Source organism: Orycteropus afer, unplaced genomic scaffold, assembly GCF_000298275.1.
Source record: "Orycteropus afer afer isolate SDZICR_OR568_19922 unplaced genomic scaffold, OryAfe1.0 scaffold00228, whole genome shotgun sequence".
Classification (NCBI taxonomy): domain Eukaryota; kingdom Metazoa; phylum Chordata; class Mammalia; order Tubulidentata; family Orycteropodidae; genus Orycteropus; species Orycteropus afer.
This window is the reverse complement of record NW_006921815.1, coordinates 989,134-995,719: the sequence shown is the minus strand read 5'-3', so window position 1 is coordinate 995,719 and position 6,586 is coordinate 989,134. Positions and strand designations below refer to the sequence as shown.

The following is a 6,586-nucleotide window of genomic DNA, read 5'->3' as shown; positions in this document are numbered from 1 at the left end:
GTTATCATTTCCTTAGTTGCTGTTGATTTAGTATTTGCTGAGTATTTGTGTTTGTCCTCTTTTTTATTTTGATATGAAGGTTTATTGTTTTTGAGGTTGCCCTATGAGTTATAATTTTCTCCCCAAATTTAGAATAGTCCATTCTGTCTTGCAAGTCTCTTAACTTCCTCACCATGTAGAAGTTCTGTAACTACAGAGTTTTTTCCCTCTTTTTGTTTGTAGTTGTCCTCATTTGCCAATTGATGTCTCTAGTTCCCTGTTTACAGTCTTGTAAGCTCATTTTACTTTGGATATGTCCATAGCTGTGGTTTCTGGGTTACGTCATCTTGTGTATTAAAGGTCGGTTGTTATTTGCTATTTTTGGTTCTCTGTTCAAAGGACTCCCTTTACCATCTCTTGTAAGGTTGGTCTGGTTTTAACAAATTCCCTTAGTTTCTGTTTATCTGGAAATCTCCTATTTCATCATCATATTTGAGTGATAATTTTGCTGGGTATATAATTCTTGGTTGAAAATTTTTCTCTTTCATTGTTTTATATATACCATCCCATTGTCTGTTCCCTTGCATGGTCTCTGCTAAGAAATCACAGCTTATTCTTACTGGCTGAAATTTGTATGTGACTTTTTGTTTTTCTTGTTCTGCTCTCAGGATTCTGTCTTTGTCTTTGTCTTTGGTTTTGGTGAGTTTGATGATGATATGTCTCGGTGATTTTCTTTTAGGATCTATCCTGTTTGGGGTTCTTTGGACTTCCTGAATGGATATGTTCTCCTCTATCATCATACCAGGAAAGTCTTCCTTCAACAGATCTTGGGCAATTTTCTCAGTGGTTTTATTTTTCTCTTCCTGTTCTGGAATTCCGATGACATGTAGATTATTTCTTTTGATGGTATCCCACATGAACTTTAGGCTTTCTTCATTTTGTTTTGATATTTTTTTCTGACTGATCTGTTTCCAAAGAAATATACAGGTATTTGTCTTCAATCTCATTACTTCTGTCTTCTACTGCATTAATTCTACTCTTTTGCCCTTCTAATGTGTGATCTATTTCTAATAATCTAGTATTAATCTTCTGAATTTCTATCTGTAGATTTAGAATCATTTCTAATTTTTCATTTTGTTCTTGTATTTTCTTCCAAAATTCTTCTAAGTTTATTTCTGTGTTTTCTTTGGTCTGTCTCTCAGTCCTTTGAAGATACTTAAATATAATTCTTTTGAATTCCTTATCAGAGAGTTCCAATGCTGTTTCTTCCTCATGGATGTGCTCTGGTTCTGTATCCTGTTCCCTTGTCTCTACCACTTTATCTTGCTTCTTTGTGTGGACTGTGATGATCAGTTTTCTCCAAAGCATCATGGTATTATATTAAGATCTCTGTTAATTGCTTGTGAAGAGCAGCCAAGGGTGATCAGGCTCTTCTGGGTGGTTTTTTATCATTGGCCCATTGGTGGAGAAGGAGGTGCTGGCTCTTGCTCAGTAAGTGAAGTTGCAGGAGGTGTGAGTGTACTTGTATCTTATGGGGACTGTTGCTGTCTCTCAGTCAGTTAGGCATACATTTCAATTGAATAGCCATCAAAAAAACTAAAAGGACATAGACAAAAAATACACCATGAAATCAAACAGGACCAGTACTCCCCCCCCCAAAAAAAAAATAAAAAGGAAAAAAGGGGGGAAAAGAGGAATAAACAGTTAAATCTGCAATATCTGGGGATAAGTCACTGAGAGGAAAAAGGTAGAGATAGAGAATAATGAATAAAGAAAACACACAAAGAAACAAACCAACACTAAAAAAAAAAAAAGTGAAAAACCAAAAACAAAGCAGAACAAAACAAAAACAAAAACAAACAAACAAACAAGAAGAGATGAGGTTAACCATGAAAAAGGAAAAAGGAAAAAAAGAAGAAGGTGTAAACTAGGTCCTTTTCAGTCATGCAGTCCATGTCCAGAGAATTGTTGGGGTTACTGGAAAGCAGAACCTCTTCTTAAGCCCTTACTATCTGGTAGAGTGCTGTCTCTTTAAGTTGTCACTACCTGCTTGTTACGTGTTGATTTGTTTTTTCTTGGGTTTGTGGTTTAATATTTTGAAAAGGTGAAGCTGGTGTGTTTTATTTTATTATTGATTCAAGTGTGTTGGGTCGCTCTGCTGTTTCCTTTGTGATGGTGGAATCACTGTGTGTAGTGTGAATAAGAGTTTCTGTTTTTTTTCCAAAAGACAGTTTAGACTTCAATGTGGAAGGTTTTATGGTAATTGGCTGAATATGTTTTCTTCTATTGAATGACTGAAGAAATTGGAGGAGAAGGTGGGAGCAGAAGACAGAAAGCTTGGTGTTGCTATGGTTGGTTTCTAGGGCTTTGAGCAGGCTATTATTGATGATGTATTTATTTGCAAGACCAGGCTCAATCTCAGGAAAGATTCCTATTGTTAGAGCCTCGCAAATTTCCGCCAATAGCTGCTAGTGACCTGCAGTCCTGATCTCTGTGACAAAGAAAAGCATGATGTCTCCCAGTCTGACCCCAGCCCACTCTGTGACCCACTGGAAAAGGAGGGTGCTAGCCTTCCTGTAGCAACAATAAGTTCTCTGACAAATCTCAGCAGAGTTGGCTGTGGCCGCCTGCACCTGGAAGACCCAAATTACCTCCAAAAAAATCAAAATCAGCTGCTGGAGGCAGGTCTCCGCCTCTGCCTGCCGGAATACCAGAGTGGTCTCTGGTATGCTGTTACAAGGCGTCCTCCCCCCTGGCTCGGGGATCTCAGGTGGCCATCCTTGCCCAGCACACAGTGACTGCTCCAGAAAGTTTTCTAATGCCTCTCTCAGATGCCCATCCATTCTCCGCGATAGCTCTTTCCTAAATATTCTCCCTGTGCCTTTTCTCTAATTCTGCTCTTCTGCGCTTGATGCACCTTGATTCTGTGAGCTGTTCAGAGCACGTAAGTTCCCAATTCAAACTGTTGTGTCTAGTTTTCGAAGACCTTAGATTCCAGAGGGTAAAAGCGTGCTGCTCACTGGCGAGACTCCATTTTGAATCCCACCTCTTAACACTTTAAAGAGGTCTTTTGCAGCAGATTTTCCCAGTGCATTAAGAATTCTGATGTTTTGACTGCTGTTTCCAAGGGTGTTGATTATGGAGCCAAGTAAAATGAAAACTTGACAACTTCAACCTTTTCATCCTTTATATTGATATTGCTTATTGCTCCAGTTGTGAAGATTTTTGCTTTCTTTATGTTGAGGTGTAATCTATACTATAGTCTTTGATCTTCTTAAGTAATTGCTTCGAGTCATCTTCAGTTTCAGCAAGTAAGGTTGTGTCATCTGCATATTGTAGATTATTAACGAGTCTTCCTTAATTCTGATGCTGCAGCATTTTTCTTCATATAGTCCAGCTTCTTGGATTATGTGCTCAATATAGAGATTGAATAAGTATGGTGAAAGGATACAACCCTGACACACACCATTCCTGATTTAAATCATGCATTATTTCCTTGTTCTGTTTAAATGACATCCTCTTTGGTTGTACAGTTTCCTCATGAGCACAATTTTGTGTTTAGCAATTACCATTCTTTGCGATGCTTTCCATAACATTTTTGTGATACACACTATCAAATGCCTTTGCATAGTCAATAAAGAACAGGTAAACATCTTTCTGGTATTCTTTGCTTTCAGCCAACATCCATCTGACCTCACCAATGATATCTCTTGGTTCACGCCCTCTTCTGAATTCAGCTTGAATTTCTGCAAGTTCTCTTTCTATACACTGCTGAAACTGTATTTGAAATATCTTCAGCAAAATTTTACTTACATGTGATATTATTGATATTGTTTGGCCATATCCACATTCTATTGGATCACCTTTCTTTACAATGGGCACAAATATGGATCTCTTTCACTCAGTTGGTCAGGTAGCTGTCTTCCAAATTTCTTGGTGTAAATGAGTAAGCACCTCTAGTGCTGCGTCTGTTTGTGCAAACATCTCAATTGGATATTCTACCAATTCCTTCAGTGCAGATTGGACTTCTTCCTTCAATATAATTGATTCTTGAGCATATGTGACGTCCTGAAATAGTTGAATATCAACCAGTTCTTTTTGGTACTGTGACTCGTGCATTCTTTCCATTTTCTTTTGATGGTCCCTCCTTCATTCAATATTTTTCCATAGATTCTTTCAATATTGCATCTCAAGGTTTGAATTTCTTCATCAGTTCTTTCAGCTTGAGTAATGCTAAGCACATTCATCCATTTTGACTTTCTAAATCCAAGTCTTTGAACTTTTCGTTGTAATGCTTTACTTTCTCTTCTTGAGCTGCCCTTTGAAATCATCTGTTCAGCTCTTTTATCTCATCATTTCTTCCATTCATTTAGCTACTCTCTATCCAAGAGTAAGTTTCAGAGGGCCATTTGAAATCTATTTTGTTCTTCTTCTTTTTTTTTTTTTTTCTTTCTTGTGTTTTTGCTGACCATGTTCTTTCTTCATGTGTGATGTTCTGGATGTCATGCCACAATTTATCTAGTTTTCAGTCATTGGTGTTCAATGAGTAAAATCTGTTCTTCAGATGGCTTCTACATTGAGGTGGGATATAATCAAGGTCATATTTTCACTCTGGTGTACTTGTTTTAATTGTCTTCAGCTTCAACTTGAACTTGCATATGAGCAAGTGATGGTCTGCTCCAAAATAAGCTCCTGGCCTTCTTTTTTTTTTTTCAGTTTATAATGGTTTATTTTGATTTTAGCTTTTTTTCCAAAAGAACAAAATTATGTTCAGAAAAACTCTGGTTTCAGAAAAACTCAGAAAGCTGTTTTTCACTTTGTTCCAGTTTTGTTTTCAGGCATTAAGTGTGTCATACATTTGTTGCCACTGCTGATTTCCAAATGTCCTAAGTGTGCTGTTACTGACAACTACTTTTCTGTGGGTCTGATCAATTTTGCAATATACCATTTTAGTTCTTACTGCATCAACAACAAATGCTTCAACATCATGAGCTCCAATCTGAAGTTCTTGCTTCATTGTGTCAAAAGAAATTTCTTTATTTTCCACTACCCACCCTGTAAAAGTAAGTAATCTCATTTTTGCCATGTTCTGTTCAAGTAATAACCAAAGTCAATCAATGGAGTCCTTACTGTTCTAACAAAAATTGACATATGATGCCAATTTAGCCCTCATAAAAATGGTTTAAAGATCATGAATAAACTCACCTTTCAAAAAGTTGACTGTTTTTAAAGTAGAAGATCATCAAAAAAGAATGCATTTGGATCATACAATGGTTGAACAATACACCTGTGAGCATCAACTCCTTCCTGAGAAACATTATCCTCTGTATAATTTCCCATTAGTTCCACCTTGAATTTTGAAACAGTATAACTTTTCTTACAATGCACAAGTGCCTCATAAAGTAACCTTAAAAGGGTGTACTTTTTCTCAGTGGTGAGTTTCCAGTCAGAAATCCATTTTTTTAACTTGATCCAGCTCAGTTGGAATGTACTGGATGGCTCTACAAGTGCTGCAACTTTAATGAGACTACAGTTCACTATGTATCTTATAACAGTATTCTTATCCATCCCATGGAAAAAGTTGCTTAGCAAATGTAGCCTCAGAGATGGACATTCACCTTCTTGAAATTTGACTAACTTTTCACATAGGCTTTCAATCAGAGCTTGTTGCTTGTCTGGTTCTAGGATCAAGAGGAGAGAGACCACGCTGCCCATCACATTTTCAACATCTTTATCATCTTCCTTCACACTTACATTACAGACTTCAATAATTTGAGCTAAATATACTTGAAGTCCACCTTCTGAATTTTCTTCTGAAATTTCAGCTCCTTTAGACTTCAGATTAGCTCAAAGCTCATCAGTCTGATCGTCTTCATTTATATCGATGAAAGTTGGATGTTCATGGTGAAGGTCTGAGTGGTGCAGAGTCCAGTTGTGACCCATGCTGACTGGGCAAAAGTTCCTGATCTTGTTTTGACTGAAGACATCACCTCTTCTTTCCACAGATTTATTCAATCTAATCCTTGTGCATTCTATCTGACAAAGTCCTCCATTTATGTTGTTGAAAAAGGTATTTGCAAGCAATAAGTACTTGGTCTAGCAAAATTCTATCATGCAATCTCTGGCATCATTTCTACCACCAAGGCCATATTTTCCAACTACTGATGTTTCTTTCTTGTTTGCAAATTTTGTATTCCAATCACCAGTAATGATCATATATTTTGTCAATTTCAGACTGCAGAAATTGGTGAATATCTTCAATTTCTTTATCTTTAGTTTGATTGGTGTGCATATTTGATTAATAGTAGTATTAACTGTCTTCCTTGTGAGCTTTTGGGCATTATGCTATCACTGACAACATTGTACTTCAGAATAGATCTTGAAACATTATTTTGATGATGAATGAATTTGTCATTTCTGGCATAGTAGACCCCATGACTGTCTGCTTGAAAATGGCCAATACCAGTCAATTTCATCTCACTAATGCCTTGTTGTTGTTGTTGTTATGTGCTGTCAAGTCAAACCTGACTCATAGCGACCCCTCCTTGGGTTTCCAAGGCAGTATCACTACGGAAGTAGGATTGCCCAACCTTCCTTCCGAGGAGTG

At 37.2% G+C, this 6,586-nt stretch overlaps 1 pseudogene; it reads right to left on the bottom strand.

Annotated features, from left to right (window-relative positions):
* LOC103203769 overlaps nt 1-5,868 on the bottom strand; it is a 26,233-nt pseudogene extending 20,365 nt beyond the window's left edge.
* Between the last annotated feature and the right edge of the window lie 718 nt (nt 5,869-6,586).